Raw genomic sequence first — 17,162 nt, 5'->3', positions numbered from 1 at the left:
TATATTGGCTGTTACAGGCAATATATAGGGTTTATTAGATCTGACCCCTGGGGTCATCCCCATCCCTTTAGGAATTTGAAATTACCCTATATCTCAGAAACTGTTATAATCATGACCCCTAAACCATATATATTCATGTTTCTGATGTCAAGGGGCATCAAATGTCATGTAGGTCATGGGCCCTGTGAGTGGTCCTGACCCCCTCAAACAGCAAGGCCCTTAATATCTTCAAAACAGTTGAGATCCCCACCCTTAAACCATATATATTCTTGTTTCTTGTGTCAAGGGGCATCAAACGGTATGTAGGTCATTGGCCCCGGGGGTGGTCATGACCCCCCTTGAACAGGAAGTGCACGAATATCTCGAAAACGGTTGAGATCCCCACCCCTTAACCTTATATATTCTTGATCCTTAAAGGGCATCAAAAGGTATGTAACGGTAGGTAATGGGCCTCAAGGTTAAATTTAATTTTTCAAAACTGTAATACACATCTATGGAACAGTTCCTATCATATCCCAAGATATGATGTGTCTTTCCATTAAATCATAAAAGGAGTTCTAGGATCTATGTTTTTTTGAAGTGATTAACGTCATTTTTCTGCTACTTTTTGACTCCCTGGATGAAATTTAAATTTTTAAAACTTTACTGCACATCTATAGAACAGTTCCTATCATATCCCAAGATATGATTGTCTATCCATTAAATCATAAGAGGAGCTCTTGGATCTATGGTTTTTTTTAGTGATAAACGTCAATTTTCTGCTACTATTTGACTCCCTGGATGAAATTTAAATTTTTAAAACCTTATTGCACATCTATAGGACAGCCCCAATTATATCCCAAAAGATGACGTAGCTACTCCAAAAGTTGTAAGAGGAGTTCTGGGAACCATATTTTTTTTGCAAAAAACGTCATTTTTTGTTGCCCACTGATCCCCTTAATAAAAAAAAAATCTGGAACCTGATCACGCCTCAATATGACACCCCCAATCATATTCTAGAAGATCATTTCGCTACTGCCAAAAAAAGACGTTTTTGAAACAAGTTTTTTTGTTAAAAAAAACGTCATTTTTCAGCCATTTAATGACCCCTAGGACAAAATTGAAAATTCCGAAACCTTATTGCGCATCTATAGGATACCCTAAAACATATTCCAGAAGATGATTTGTCTTCTGTTGAAAATGTAGGAGGAGTTCGAGGAAGAAGGTTTTTTGTGAAAAAAACGTTATTTTTTACTAATTATTTGACCCCCAGGACTAACAGAGAATTTTTGAAACCTTTTTACAAAACAACATGATACCCCAAATCAAACTCCAAGAGTTCAGTTTGCTGGTTTATAAGATGTAAGAGCAGTTTGAGAAAGTAAAACGTGACAGACGGACGGACGGACGGACGGACGGACAGACGGACGGACGGACGGAACAGGGTAACAACAATATGCCCGAACTTTCTTTAGAAAGTGCGGGTATAATTATTACTAGTATCATCATCACATACAAATTTCAAGATATTTACATCCTAAATGTTGACACGCAATTGAACTTCTGTGACTTTTTTTCTTCAAAATATGGCTGTGGATCATGTGAAAATGCCTTAATATGTTTTTGATCATTAACTTTTAGTGGGAACACTTGCGGATGTCCAGGAGAACCAGGCAACAAAGTATGAGAACCAGTATGACACCACCCAAGTACCCTGTGGCACGGGCTGACGGACGCTTATCGCCAACGCTTTTTTTTGTATTAAGATAAGCTGTCAGATTTTTGGTTTCCATCTTCAATATGTTCTTGATTTGGGCAAGTTGCTGACTCAATTCGTTATACTGTTTAATTTGGTTAGCCTCTTGACTCCAGTATTCGATTTTGTCGAAATATTCACAACTGCAAGGACACATGGCTTTGAAAAAATAACGAAAATTATTAATATAATTATAAGTTTTAAACAAGTATAATAAAGCAATAAATGCTCATTAATGTTAGCAGTAAAATGAGAGAAAGAGAGAGAGAGAGAGAAAGAGAGAAAGAGAGAGAGAGAGAGTACAACACAAGTCTTACAGATTAAGAACAGTGGCCTCTCCTTCTAGGCCTTAAAAATTTGTAATTAGATTTGTTACCAGAAACAAATAATCCCTTCCTTGTAAAGATGTGTTATTCAAAAAATTGATTTTTTATTTATCCAATTAAACGTTTTCCTTAGTGTTATATATTTCGTTAATTTTTTTACGTATTGTTTTATTCTTTACAATCAGCGATTGGTTAACCATATTCAGTTATCGTATTCAGCTGTAATCGAATACTGGTTACTGAATTATCATGAGTAATCAGTAATCATTCGTTTTACTGATTACAAGTAATCGTAATTTTTGTTTTACTTTTATGATTACGATAGTAAAAAAAACTGATTAAAATCATAGCTCAATAGAAATATTAGGTGAATGGGGATCAATGCTAGGTATGAAATAATTCAGTAATGAATGAGTGTAAATATGTAATTCAGCATCTCAAATAATACATGTTTGTGTTAAGTCTGCAATACGGGCTGTGTTTTAAGTCACCTAAGATGGGCGTGTTCCAAATTCTAATTCAAACTTTGTAAATAACAATACATAATTTCAAAAAGCTAGTGGTTGGTGAATTTTAGTATCCGAATGTAACAACAAAACTGTATTATCAGAATGAATTTAAAAGTTTAAAAACAATTAGATTTTTTTAACTCATCAATCTAAAGAGGGTGCACAACATGTAAAATACATGTACAGTATTATACACTTAACTCTTTTTTCAAATGCATTTGAAAAAAAAATACAGATAAAAAGCAGATTATAATTGATATCAAAACACATTTCACAACTATTGTTTTGTGCCCAATTATCAAATGAATGGAAACATTAACACACCCTTTGATGATACTGTTATAACCACAATGATATATCAGTGTATCTGTCAACCATTGAGTGTGTAAAAGCATAGACATCAATTTTTAGTCGAAGTTCAACACATATCATTCTGTAAATGTATCAGTACAGTCAATTATGAGTAAACGGTTTTCAGTAAAATCTATTTGATTAAAATTGTGTCTTATTTGATGTCTGAATTAATGTCCTTTCTTTTTAGAACACAGAGATCTTCACGCAACTCAAAAAGGTGGTAATGATGCTAGAATGCCCCCCCACCCCCACCACAAAAATATAACTTTATATTAGTATTAATACTCCTACAGAAAATGCATTTATCTTTCTAAAACATTAAACAACTAAACTCAGAATACAAAAAAGATAAAACGCCCTATCAAATACTGATAATGTAATCAAAAGTAATCATAAGTTATCATAATAACGAGAAAAAAATAATCTTATGCAATTCATTACTTCTAAAATTGGATTTAATCAACTTGTAGTCGATTACTATTAAAATCTTAAGTAATTGTAATCTGATCAATATTTTTTTTAAAGTAATCGACCCCATCCCTGTTTACCATGAAATTGAACATATTTTTAACAGTTTTACCATCACTTGTAGCTTGGTTCTGAACAGTATTTTCATTAGCATATGTAATAAATGTGGTCTTGAGAGTTTCTGTTGATGACAAGGTCGTACTTTCACCTATGTTTATTAACATTAAGGTATATAGCTGACGTAATATTATAAATCAAATAAATATTAGATATTCAATTAGAAGGTGTAAATAAAAATTTAGGTTTACATTAAGTATAATATATTTCATTTAACTTTTCACGTATTGCCCTTTTGTTTTTTTAACAATGAAAGTGAACTTATTTATAACAGTTTTACCACCACTTGTAGCTTGATTATGAAAAGTTTGTCCATTAGAAACTGTAATAAATGTGCTCTCGGGTTTTCCTGTTGATGATAAGGTCGTGCTCTTCCATATGTTAATTAAGGAAGGAGTCTTTTCTGGTTTTCGACTTGTCAAACGTAAATTTGATTTACTGTTCATTAAATCAAGATGAAAGGAAATTAAAATAGTATATTTTTCTTTCTTTTTTATTATCAGACAACTTGGCTTAGAAAAAGTAATCAGTGTTAAGAATATAACAAGGACTATATTTTTGGCGTAATATTGGCGTAGGAAAATATCACATATTTCGTAATTCAGAATTTCTGCAGATTAATGAGTATGTTTTAGCATTTAAAAAACAATAACATTTATTTAGGATTTTTTTTTACTAATGTGAACTAATGATATGGTACTTGGGTTTCAGAATATGTTTTTAAAGTATGATTTGCCTATTAAATTACATTTTTACAAGCTTTTTAAAGCGCCCATTCTATACATTGATTTTTGTGGAAAAAATCACTAAAATAATTTTTTCTCTCTTATTAAATGGTCAATATATTAGATTTTCTGTCTTTAATTTATATCTTTATATAAAGTCTTCATTATATATAAAAATCAGAAATATCTTATTATTGGAAGCATTAAAAAATAATCAAAATTTCTTCATAATTTAAGAAAATTAGAGGAAATGCGGGCTAAACAATATCTATTTTAGTATAAATATTTATTCCAATTTAGGAGTATAAGCTGATAGATGTTCTGATATTCTATCATTTCATTGAAGAATAAAATCTTCAAATCTTAAACGAATGTCTACAGAACTACAAAGAGCTACACTTAAATTTATCATCCTTTACGTTGAGGAAAAAGGTATTGACCTTGACCTGACCTTTATGCGAAAACAAAAAGGTCAAATTTAATTAAACTGATAGAATCATTTGGTAATATGATCCGTCTGATTGTGTCAAAATTTCATGAATTTCTTATAATAAGAAGTATGTTTGATTATGAGAAGACTCCTTCCTTAACATGAAAATAAGTAGCTGACAAAGTATTTTCAATCAAATATATATCAAACAAATCTTGATTGTTTTCACATTTGATTTAGCCTTATTTTTAAGTATGAACTATTTTATCAAACCTATCACGTATTACAATTCATAACAGTGTTACCAACGGTTGCAGCTTGATTCTGGACAGTATTTTCAGAAGCTGTCATAAAAGTGGTCTCGTGTTTTTCTGTTGATGTCAAAGTCGGGCGTTCACCTATTTTAATGAACAAAAAAATGTATATATTGATTTCGAGAAAAGTCCATTTAATACAGATTCATGCATTTTAGATATATTTAATCCTAAATACATGTAGTTCTCAAATTTATATTCTGGCATCTGATTTCCTAATGTTTTGCCGCATGGTGCGAACTTTTTTTTATTAGCATTGATTCCGTATCAATTGTTTGCCATCGCATTGTATTGGAGTCGCAAAGGATTACGTCACCGAAATTGATCTATTAATCAAGAGCAAAATATAAAAAAGGTTATATATCGTATAGATATTTCCTTTCTACGGTCAACTTTTTGGGTTGAACTACCATTTTCTTTATTGACTATCATTCTATAGCCTATAGAGTTTAATAGTAAAACATTGTAGTATCCACTGAATTAAAAAATTATAAATTCTGAAAAGGAAACCCATGTCTTTTAGAAGTCAGATACTGTATTCAGGGAAATATTTGCCCCGTTTTATTTTCGCTCTTTTTGCACTTGTCGTCAGCGGGCGAATTTAAGAATTCCAATGTCTCAAATTATTATCTTTTAAACAAATCTGTATCTGGACGAATTCAAAAAGGGGCGAAACTGTTTGCAAGTGTAGAAGGGCACAGAAATGATAAGGGGCGAAAAGAACTCTGTATTCGTTTACCGTTGGCAAAGAAAACAAAATGTACATGCATTTTTATAATTTGACAAAAAGTTGCTGTAAATGCACCAGCATAATAGTGTGCCAAGGACGAAAGCAATCCAAGTTTACAAAGAAGAGGATATCTATTTTAAGCTAAAATTTTAGTGACATTACACCATACTCATTGATTGTAATAAAGTGGGATTATTTTGATACATATGATTTTTTAATAATAAAACTATAAAAACACACGCTATAAAAATGTTTAAATATTAAATGCGAAAAGATACAATAGTGAAAATTTGTACAAATCAAGTTAAAACAGGATAATATCTAATAAGTAGTTTCAATGCATAATAACCTGTGAGTAACTGCCTACATGTTGTCTCATCTGGAAATTAAAACACTTTAGTACGTTATAAAGGTTGAGGAGAAGTTTATATTTAAACATTTACAATTTCCAGTGTATGTGATAAAAAAAATAAGATCGATATTTCAGAATTTGTCATACAAAAAAGGATATATTATTTTGTTCTTGTGATCAATAACTCTGATAATTTGAAACAAGTAAATTGAACGTGATATCTGCAATAATTATAGCTAAAATTCTCTGCATATGTATTTAAAAACTATGTTTAACTGCGTCAGATACAAATATTTTATAATACCTGACAATACTAAGGTGTTCCTAAACTCGAGATTATCGACGAGGTCTGTTTAAAAAAATAGTAAAATACGTCAGCATAAAAACGCAACAATAAAGATTCTCATAATTCATTTGTTCAGTTAGATGCACCATGATCAGTAGAGAGAAAAATAGAATGATTTATTGACGTTTGTATTATCCTTATTATTTTTTATTTTAATGTAATAAATGTAATTATAGGTAAATTGAAAAGAAAATAAATATGACATTTAAGAGTGACTCCCTTGATAATTATGTACTTACTGTTATAAAGATAAGGAATTGAACAGTCCACAGCTTGATTGGTACCTGTATCTGATATAAAGACGTTACGTTTTCTTTTTTGACTTTTCGTTGTTGCATGTGCAATGTGCATTTATAGAAAAGACAAAATGATTGCAAATATATAACGCTACTGGCATGCAAAATATATGGATTTTTTTTCTTATTTTTTTTTTAAATCGTTTTTGCTTGCCGTTTTTCCCCTTAAATTAAGGTTCATTTTGTTTGCTTTCAAATAATATGATTTATTTAAATCTTAAAGATAAAAAATGCTTCGACTTACATAGACAACTGCAAATTGAGGAAAAAGATGTTGTATATGGGTCTACTTTTTGAATTTCCCTTGTTGTGGTTTGATACCAGTTATTCTTAACGCAAACACACAACTCAGTTCTTTGGCAATGTCCCAAAAACCTGCCATCATCACAAGCATATGAACCTTTAAAGTAAATTTTCGCTAATGTAAATATATTTGTCAAATGAACCTCCTTAAATTGCTCATTGTATTTTTTATACATTAAAATGAACCATTTGTCTAAACTTGCTAATAAAAAAAGAAACTTACTTGTTCCCGAAAAAACAATGATGCCAATAAGAACACCGATCCATTCCATATGCAGTATAGTAAGCATCTTTGTCGCTTTCAAACTAATCAAATTCACAGCAGTGTGGCTTTTAAACGCAGCAATGAAGATCGATACTAGACCACCTGATTTGAAACGTCTCTCCCCCCCCCCCCCCCCCCACACACACACAAAAAAATGAAAACAAAAATTATTATATTCTCTAACCATTCCTTATGTTTCTAGCTTAGATTAATACACGTTACAGCTAAGAAGTTATAATAATATTTCAATCATCTCCAGACATATCAAACGTTTTATCCCATATAGTTGGAAAAAAGTTTCAATTGCTACAGAATAAGTCTTGAAAAGGTAAAAATCATAAAGCTCTGTAACCTATGTTTTTTTTAAATGTTCAAGCATTTTTAAGACAAGACAATTTTTTTGGCATTTTCAACATTTTTTTTCTAATAAAACATTTAATCATATTTGTGATTTATGATTGATATTTTAACATAATATTCGTTACATTACTAATGCATACAAAATATATCTTTATACATTTTCTATGGTAAAGGAAGGTCACTCCTCCTGGGCACATGATCCTGCCTCTGGGGTTTTCCATAGGTCCATGCATATTATATCTCTGCTCTGGACTATTGATTGAGTACCAAATTGTCCACGGATTTTTCTCAGTTTTTCCCAATCATGATATTTTTCCCAAATTACAACATTTTTCCCGATAATGCAATTTTTACCAATATGACATTGGGCGCACGGCGGGTGTGACAGGTCAGCAGAGGATGCTTACTCTTCCTAGGCAGCTGATTATACCTCTATCTATTTAGAGGTCCGTGTTGTTCTGATTTGAATTTGTATTTCGTTTTATGAACTTTGAGTTGGTTGACCGTGTGTTATTGTCATTTTTTCATTGAACGAATCATAGAAAAGATCTTTCAAAACGCACCTGAAGCAGTGGCGGATATATTAGGCCCATCGAGCCGCTGCAGCCAAGAATGATGGACCATGATCATTGTACAGGTACAGTGCCTGAATTTTTTTCTGGCAATTGTTTTGCCCAAATATAGAGTTATTGAATTAACTCTAGCCACGTGGTGTCACATTGATTAAAAATTTAAATAGCAAATTAGAAGCATGTCAATTTGGGTCAATTACTTGCTAACTTATATAAGGCTGACCCGACTGATAACGTATTTTTTTCTCCATGAAAGATGGTTACCTTATTTTACCATCCAAGTCGAACGTTAACACCATCAGGTACACTAAATTACATAACAACAACACAGATATGAAGGACAACCTTTCTAAAATGGAATCGGACATGTTTTTGCATAGATTGCAACAGGCATTGGAGGCCTTTTTAGGTGATGCAATTGTCAAAGTGTCACCTATAGTTGGGCAACATAGGCCATGACTGCACTGGGACTAATTGTTGGGTCATAGGTTATTTTGATCATAATTGATTTTTGCTTCCATTTATTTTTTTTTGGCAAGAGTGCCTTTTTGATTTTTGAACAACTTAAGTGTAAAGCAGGTTAGCATATCTTCCCAGGACTCACTATTCTTGCTAGTATTGTTTGGAGATACTCAACAAAGCATTTATTGATGCCTGGCTCCTGGCTGTGTATATATCGCCAATAAAATCATTATGAGGCATTGTTTGCATTATAATCTTTATTACTTTTATGCTTTAAGAAGCTTTGCAAAAAATAAATCTTGATGACAAAATGTTTTGTGTTTCTAATTAAATGTTTGACTATTTAACTTCAGTCAAATCGTGTTTCCCCTTTCTTAAAGAATAGATATTCACAACGTAAAAGGATAAACAACTTGCGGGACAGATAACAACCCTGTGATAGAATTCATGCGATATTTTAATGAATAATAACTCATTAAACTCTTCAGTTATTTGTTTTTTGCATGATTTATTAAATCAAACTAAATAGATGATCATAGTGACAAAACTTTGCAGTGTAAAGTTGCTATTTGCATAGTTAAAAAATCATGTGTTTTCTTTTCAATGTCCAATCGAGCAAATGTAGGTTCAAACATTTATTCATTACAGTTATTGGTCTTACATTGTACAATATAGACTATACCTTGCACATTTTATTTTTCGGAGTGCATTTATGTAAACCATATTAACGAACGTTTAAAAAATAGAATTAACTGTGTCTCTTTTTTTTCAAAGGGGGATTTTTTAACGTGCTGTGTAACATGTGCCGTTTACTTTTCCGAGATATAAACGATAACGACGTCATACTAATAACGTGCCCTTAATAATGAATGTGCCCTTAATAATGACGTGCCCTTAATAATGAATGGGAGAAAGTCTGTGAAATACATCAGTAAGGATAAAACATTTTCATTTTTGTTTTTTATGAGTATTTTGCCTTGAATTTTCCAAATGCAGCTTTAAAGGGGCATGGTCACGATTTTTGTCAAAAATCATTTTTTCCGATTTTAATGTTTACAATTCTTCTGTAAGGCATTTTTGATAGGCAACCAATATTTGAGGGTCAATCGTTGAGTTCTAAGCGAGTTACGGAAAAAGACGTTGTAAATAAAACATATTGCATAAAAATATTGGGAGGCCACTCTAAACAACATATACTAAAATATTTGACAAGATTGTTTACATATCATAACTCAAAATATGACATTTTTACGGAGCAAATGTGACTATTGTGCTAAACGTTAGAAATGTTATTTATACTTGAAATGATAAAGAACAGCTTAGCTTGAAAAATATTTTGATTTGTATATTGATCCTATGTAATCAAAAACAGGGCACGAGCCTTGTTTACATGACGAAATATTGTGAGCGCTATATCTTGCTTATAACTCAAAGACTGACTCTCAAATATCATTTGATCATTAGAAATGCATTCCTCATGCATTGTAAATAATAAAAACAGAAAAAAAGAGTTTGACCAAAATCGTGGCCATTCCCCTTTAACTCACATATATACGGAAGTTATCCTTCACAGTCCTTTCATTTTCTTTATTGTTTTACTCATTTTGTTCATAATGTTTTTCTTCGTTTTTTTCTCTACTTAAGGATCTTAGCAAATGGAACTGATGCTAAGAATTGAAATAAAAATGCTTAAATTAAAAGAATCAAGCACATGTACAAAGTGGTATCCATCTAACCAATATATTTCATATTATGAATTAGCAATTTAGAAATTTCGGCATTTCGTTCAATTTTAGAAAAAATACGCTGTATGAAATAGAATAATAACATACATAACTATTGACATAAAATGGGTTTTACACCTGTAAAAACGTGTCCTTTGTACAAGACAGTTTAGATGAATAAATATATAACATTTTAGGGAAGAGTTTTATTTTTTAAAGCGTTTGGACCTTATGCATGAAATGTGTATTTCCGTTTCAACGATCAGCATGCTTTGATCGAGCCTAGTGAAATATCGATTCATTAAAATACAAATATGAAAATAGCATGAAATTTTAAAATCCAATTTTGTTTTTTGATAGAGTCCATTGTATCATGCATTCGAATTAAACAAATTGGAAGTCATTGTTCCGCTTGAAAATATGTTCATAACCAGGAGATGGACAATAAATAATGCATATTTATTGCAGTTGCTAAAATGAATACACAGTAGATGTATTAGCAAATAAAGTGGCTTCTAACAGAAAATTGCACTGAATCCATTATTCTATCAATAGTTTAATTGTATGAATATCATGGTAGAAGAATGTTGTTTTAAAATGTTCTATTGATTGGACACATAAAAAATGAATTCACAACTAAAATGAACATCGGTAATAAAAAGCAGGAGTTCATAGAAGACCGGGTGTATATTAAATATTGTTATGATTACAATAGTTCATATATAATGGAAAATTTTTCATCAAATGATATTAATAATGAAACAGGCAAATTACACACACACACACACACACATATATATATATATATATATATATATATATATATATATATATATATATATATATATATATATATATATATATATATATATATATATATATATATTACACCTACCAAGTACTATTCCCTCTATTTCTTACGGAAACCTTTAGTTAATTCATATATCTATAGAAACAGCCAGACTGAAATCTACACGCCCTGTTTATCGATTGGTCGAAATCTATGGCGGCTGAAACTGACAAGAAAGTGACAGGATTGAATTTGACACGCCCTGTTTATCGATTGGTCGAGACCTACATCTACCTAAGAAAAATTACGGACTGCACGAACTAACCATGATGATGTCAGACTCAAAGTCTCACTGGAGACGATTTGGCTGTTTCTTTTACCTAACGTACTTATGTACAATAACAGTAATTTAGTGAATTTTACTTACTTTTTACGCTCAATTTATTAATTAGTTAAAATAAAGATGTTAATATAAACAATAAAATGCTCATTTTGGTGATTCATGTGGGTTATGAAGGTAGCGATCATTGCAAAACGGATTATGTATTTTTTCTGCAATGTCGCTACCTTCATATCCCGAATGAATCACCAAAGTGAGCATTTTATTGTTTATATAGACGTAAGAACATTTCAAAAAATTACCTTACTTTTAGCACTATTCTATTTTATAAAGAAAGTACCTTAAAAAACTCACAGGGTTCTATTTTATATGTATTTGAACTGTAGTGAAGCTTTTATTTAAAAATGTTTACAATCATTGTCAAGGAATATGAGTTATAATAATTATTTTAATTTTTTGGCTTTCAGTTTATGATAAATGAGACATGGATAGAATTTAAAATTTTAAATGGAAACCTAATATAAAGAAAATGATGAAAAAGCTGATAGATAAATATAAATTTGAAAAAAGCCCATATGTTTCTAAAGAACATTCATAACAGAATAACCAACATTTCGCAATCAAAACCAAAAATTTGAAAGTAGTGGGTATTGACTGTAATCCCAATTAATGTTCTTATTTGTACGGAATTTAATAACGTACTTAACTTTTTGTCGATTTTTCTGAATTTAATTTTGATAAACAATCCAAAAAGGCAAAAACGATAAAAAAAATGTGCCGTAACATTTTAATCAAATTAACATAGTGTTGTTGATAGAAACCTTGTGAATTAAAACTATAATCATTTTAATGTAGTCTCTATGATCAAACCATCAGGTTGGAGTGCTTTTTAAACTGTGTATCTTTTATGCACTGCTGCACTGCGCAATGTTCATATCTCATTGTTTTTTTTGTTTTTTTTTTTACATTTTTTTTCAAGAAAACACAAAATGTTAGATTTAAAACATCCTACAGGAGAACGACTGTTTCCCAGGGAGAAATCGTTTGTTGACTTGCTTAATAAAGAAACAATACATGCTATGTGAGCCAGTTTAAACATAGGCTGAATTTTGGAGGATTTATTTTATTATAATATTGCGATAAACGACATCTGAGATGACAAAATAATCCTTTTTGTTATGCCTTTTTTTTTGGTAATCATCTTATGCATGTGCTTGTATTACATGCATTTTTTTTCATTTCTCTTACAGATTCATCCTTTTTAATACAGCAGACCAGCGTTGATAAAATACTACGAACGATAAGCATATGAGGTATACATATATCATTATAACTCGAGTTGTGTAGATTTCTCTACTGAATAAAAATATGTGCAACTTAAACACAGCTGATAAAAACGACCATTTTGCTAACTCTTCACTTGTGTTTTTTTTCTGATTTTCCTTTAATTAAACAAACGATAGCGGGTATTATCAGATACAGATTGTAAAGTGTTTATATTGTCATCCAAATATTTCGGTTGTACTTTTTTCATGTAAATATATACCGGTAGTTATTTTAGTTATATTTGAATTACTTTAGGTTTCATCAATATCAATATTGTAAATTCTTATGGTCATTTTGATATTCTGTGTACAGGGTAATTTTCGCCCCGTACTATTTTCGCCTGTCTTCACTTGCAAACGGTTTCAATCCGTCTTGTATTCGCCCAAACGAAGTTTTGTGTCACGAGAAATAATATAAGACATTGAATTTGCTTATCTTTAAATTCGTCTGATCACATGGAGTGCGAAAGGGCAAAAAATTATTAAATAGGAGTGAATATTTCCATATTGGATATATATGATAATCGGTAATTGCCATCATGTCATATGAATTTTAAAAATGTTGGCAGCTTAAAAGTTGAAACTAATTATATATTCAAAAATAATTTGCAATATACTATGTCATATGTCATTGCAATGTAAAGAAATATTTGATTCAACCCTGGTTTTCAAATAGCATTTTTTAATTGGCGTTAGAGCCAGTATGCATTACTTACTGATCTATTTTGATTTTATCTTTGTATCTGGTTCTGCATTCTTAACCATCTGTCTTTAAAAAAATTGTGGCCTACACAGCAATTTTTTCCTGCCTACTTGTTTCCTTCTCGAGTCCAAATTAGTCTAGGTATCGGTAGAATTTTACTAATGATTTATACCTCATTCATAATTAAATTTCAACATAAATTATACAATATAACAAATGCAAGTGCTCGCATATATATTGGCTGAAGCCAGTTAAAAGTGTGCTTGGGAAATTCAATTTCGAAATTAAAGTGAAAAACATGATCATCCGAAATCAGTAGCCTGTGTGTCTAGTGTTTGATAAAATCTTCTCTCAAACTACAAGTATTTGGGACATAGATACTCCCACCCACCCCCACTCCCGCACACACACACAAACCACCACCATACTTATTTCTTATTACGGGCCGCCAGATGACGGTCCGTTATTTGATATATACGTTTAGATATTGTAACTACGATTCTGCGGGATAGTTTTATTTTATAGAATTAATGACATGCTTATTTTCATGAACTAAAAGTAAATTTGCATGTAGAAATATGTTTTAAGCCTTTTAAAATTATTAAATCCTTTTTTGTTTTACTCGTAAATATAAAGTAGACCATAGACTGTCGTGTTAGGCGCGTTTTTACCGAGACAAGTCTATTCAGAAAATTTCGAAGTGTTTCATTCTTTATAAAACAAATAATAGGAATCGGTTTTTGGGACATACTAAAGACCTGAAACATTAAAGACCTGAATGACATGAAATTTTATATACATGATATATTTGAATTTCTATGTTCTGCATCAAATAAAATGACTTTGTACGTGTATTTATTATATTTCCATGTGAAATGTCGTACAAAAGTATCACGAAATGGCACCGAAACCACTTATTTACGCACAAATATGAAAGACCGGAAAAACTGAAATGACATGAAAATTTGAGCAGACCTGACTTACATGTATTTGTATTTCTTTTGAGAACCTCATGCTAATAAAAAACCATGATTACCTTCATAAAAGAAGTGTGTCTAAGATTTATAATTCCATTTAGGAAAAAATTATCCTGCTTATTTTTTACATTTGAAATTGTGCAGTTTCTTCTGGATGAGCATGATCTTACATGTATCTTTAAAATAATCCATTTATTTGTTATTATGTGGTACCTTGAAATCATATAAACTAATGCATTAAGTTTTAATTTAATACAATGCTACAAGAAATAAAAAATGGTTTAAAAAAAAAGAATCTCCAAGGGAATAATGACTTTGTATTTGAATAATATACAAATCAATGTGTTCCCCATTACTTAATAATATGGCAATGATCATAGAACTACCGTTAGAAATGCATACAGTAACGAACTCGACTCTGATGATTATGGTAAAATGTTAAACTTCAAAACGTGTTACTGAAAATTAATTAAAATCTATCATCAAAATTAGTACAACCCACTCGTTATTTTTTCCCTTGTGATATGTTTTTTTTTATGTGTAAACAACCATGATGATTCAAACAACGATTATATTTTTGCGGCCAATTTGAAGCTTGCATCAGTGTGTTTTCTTGTATATGTGTTTATATCTATAATGTGTTAAGGATAATGTTACTTGGTTGTCTTTTTAACTGGTTTTAAAATAGTGATTCTGACTTACGTTTCAAACAGAGGAAAAGGTTTGCAACTCGTAAGCATCGACCGGACCCGTTTATATACAGATTGAAGACAAAACGGACTTGATTGCGCGAATGTTGTAGGCGTAAATATTCATACACGGATATCTTACGTATCAAAAATCGTTAAAAAAAACTTATTATGCGATCCACCCATAGTTTCTACTTAATAACATTTTACTTTCCAACAAATTTAGAATGTTAGGATATAAATTGTTTTTAATGAAGAAATACATGTACGGAGCAAAAACATTTTCAGCAGTTTACGTTCTTTTTCCTACGTGACAGCTGATGCAGTCAAACACAATTTACCGAGATAAGAGTGATAAATCTCCAAATCGGTGTATTTCGGGAACAAGAAAGAGAAAAATGACTTACAAATTTAGTGGAGTAAACTTAAATAATTCTATATATTGCCACGCTTTCAAGATACAATCAAAGGAAGTTAAAGCGAGGTAGAAAAGCGCCGAGGAAATATTTGCATGCCTTCTCTCTCTTTATATGTCAGTCGAGAAAAGTGATACCGGTATTTAAAAATAGCTAGTTTTGCTTCTTTTATGTTCTGTAACAATATATGCAAATTAGAAATTAAATATTTACATAATATGAAGAATTGGAGTGTCGTCATCAGATTTTTTTTTTATTTAAAACAAATTCAAAATGAAGGAGTCCATGTTTAATCGCCTTTTTTCAGAGATATAAAGAGAGGTACTCTGCCAACTTAATCTATTGCGATTTATTTATTGTATATGTTATATATAACAACCAGTATGTATATATGTGCATTTTTAACACACACTTGCTTTCTGCGTCTAGTGACGCACTTAGTACCGATCCGCCAATGCATTTTCTGTGCCCAAATCGTCAATTTGGTTTTTGCCTTTGAAAAAGAAACGCGTTGGGGATAATTTCCTGGTGGCATTTTTGCATGGAATGTAGGTTATTTCTCTTGCATGTGCTTTAGAATGTATTGATTTGAAATATTTTTTGTTTACAAAATGTTTTAATCGATTTTGATAGGAAAATTGTCTTTCTCACCGTGCCAAAAAACGCGGCCCCATAAAAAAGAATAAAGGACGAGTGCACTTATGGGCCCCGGTAAAAAGTGAAAAAATGAAGGTTTAAAATAAGCATATTTTTTCCCTAACATTATCTATTGATATCTATTACATAAGAATTATTAAGTTTTAGCGCTGAAGTTATTGTCGATAAAAAGCACGAAGCTTTAAATCATAGTACGGGTCAGCAGACATTCGTGATTTTGTATAGTATATCGAGGACAGGCATTCATTTCAAAGCCTTTGTTTACTGTCAGCCTAACCGAGTACACACTTGTGGTAAAGAGAAAATACGCATTATACATTTAGAAAACTCCTGTGAAAATAAGAAGTTTGTACTACATTAGGCTGGTACCTAAAAAATGAAAAACGTATGAACATTTTAAGGGTTTTCCTATAGAAAGCGACAGCTATTACCTGCATGACCCATGTTTGAACCCACGAATGGAATAAATTATTTCAAACAATCACGTGGGTTCAATCCAGGTAAACGTTCTTTAAATGTGCTCACTGTAAATGATTGACACGTTTTACATCGCTTTCCATCATCTTTGTATGGCCAGGAATGATTGTTTCACTATTGTAATATGCAACTTCAAAGCTTTATTCGATTTTTTTTCAGACGTAAACTATCTAAAATAATGCATAAAGTATAATTCTGCAAACGCGCCAATCATTTCACCAACAGAGCAATGTTGATTTAAGTGTCTCTGATTTAAATAGGCACAATTCAAGTAGGTCCGATACGATTTTTCCGGATTTAGATTATTTATAGGCATTCAAAAATCCTCAACTTTTTAAACTGTATGCTAAGTTTTGTAAATTTAAGCGTACACATAAATCAGAAGTATCACCAGTGCTTA

The 17,162-nt window shown here is 31.1% G+C and overlaps 1 protein-coding gene and 1 long non-coding RNA gene across 3 annotated transcripts in view; both read right to left on the bottom strand.

Moving 5' to 3' along the window:
- The window catches only part of LOC117684039 (uncharacterized), a 168,959-nt gene that overhangs the window by 38,180 nt on the left and 113,617 nt on the right, over nucleotides 1-17,162 (bottom strand). The window lies entirely within an intron of this gene.
- LOC136272419 (uncharacterized) lies at nucleotides 1,056-3,685 on the bottom strand. Its single transcript, XR_010710425.1, has 2 exons — nucleotides 3,505-3,685; nucleotides 1,056-1,894 (listed from the first exon to the last, which is right to left on the bottom strand). It is a non-coding gene; the product is annotated as an uncharacterized lncRNA (long non-coding RNA).

Source organism: Magallana gigas, chromosome 10 (genome assembly GCF_963853765.1).
Source record: "Magallana gigas chromosome 10, xbMagGiga1.1, whole genome shotgun sequence".
NCBI lineage: Eukaryota > Metazoa > Mollusca > Bivalvia > Ostreida > Ostreidae > Magallana > Magallana gigas.
The sequence above is the reverse complement of the archived record's forward strand: the minus strand, read 5'-3'. Positions and strand labels throughout refer to the sequence as shown.